The 1,251-nt window shown below is 29.5% G+C and overlaps 1 protein-coding gene across 1 annotated transcript in view; it reads right to left on the reverse strand.

Moving 5' to 3' along the window:
- Positions 1-1,251, reverse strand: part of LOC106472617 (diphthine methyltransferase-like) — a 33,358-nt gene that overhangs the window by 5,559 nt on the left and 26,548 nt on the right. The window lies entirely within an intron of this gene.

A 1,251-nucleotide genomic window follows, 5' to 3' on the forward strand; every position in this document is an offset into this window, starting at 1 on the left:
GCCTCTTTGCTATAATTATGTGTAAAAGTCACCAACAGTAGAAGATTGGAAGTAGCTAAATTGAATTAGATATATTTAATATTAACTTCATTAATACATGTAATATTACCTTCTATTCATATATGATGAAGTTTCAAGTGGTGATATTGTTTAATGCAACATATTTACAATGACATCAGAAACCACAGTGGACTCAAAATTTAAGAAGTGACTCCTCTATACATACCAACACAGAAAGAACTTTGGAAGGACAGGTTGAAGTGGGAGAGATGATGTGAAACAATACACATCATAAATTATAGTTCTTTTTTGAATAAATACATTCAAAAATAAATGAATGTTGTGTTTTTCTTTTTCCTTTGTGTTACATGAAAAAATTAAACAACTAATCAAATGAAGACTGAGTCAAGTTTTTATAAAAGTTTTGATTGAGTTCAATTTTTTCATTATCATTGGTATTATGTTTCTTAGAACCCAGTTTTGGGTAATGCCTCTTTAACCACAATTGCAATGATGTGTGATCTGACAGCAAACCTTAGGAAAAGTGTTTTATGAGTTTGACTTTTGATTAATGAAATTCTGAGTTACTCATTTCACTTTTTCTAATTACCCATTATTTTTATACATCTACTTATTGTTTTATCATTCTTCTGTAGATGCCATAAATCAGTTTGACTGTTATATCTATTAATTGGTCTAAATTGTTTATTAATTGACCGTTTTCAAGCCATAAAAGTTATAATAAGTATTTAAAGAATAGTTATTCAAAAAATGCACAAACATGTACAGTTTTGTACTGTTTCATTTCTTTAGACAGAGAAGGCACTCATGTAATAAATAAAATTTAAAAAAATAGAAAATTCTAATTAGAAACAAAAATATCACATATAGTTTAAACATTCTTTCCATAATGGATTTTATACTTGTAACTTCATCTAAATCTCAGAGATGTTATAACTGGAGACTTCCCAACATGTGTTACCTTGATTCAAATCATATTAACATTTTAGATGCCCCTATTCAAAATTAAACCCATGTGGGGCCCCATACATCATTATAAATTAACAGGGTGAAGCTTTTTCACTTTCCTGCAATGTTATGACTATAAAGATGAAGAATTTAACCCAGTGTCCAATCCTCCAAACATTGTCTCTGGACATGTACTTCTTAACTATTTCAACCCGGGCTCAGTCCCTGGGACCAACCTCATAGCCATTTTGTGCTTGTTATAGTTTTCATGCTATAAATTTT

The sequence above is a fragment of the Limulus polyphemus genome, unplaced genomic scaffold (assembly GCF_000517525.1).
Source record: "Limulus polyphemus unplaced genomic scaffold, Limulus_polyphemus-2.1.2 Scaffold5471, whole genome shotgun sequence".
NCBI lineage: Eukaryota > Metazoa > Arthropoda > Merostomata > Xiphosura > Limulidae > Limulus > Limulus polyphemus.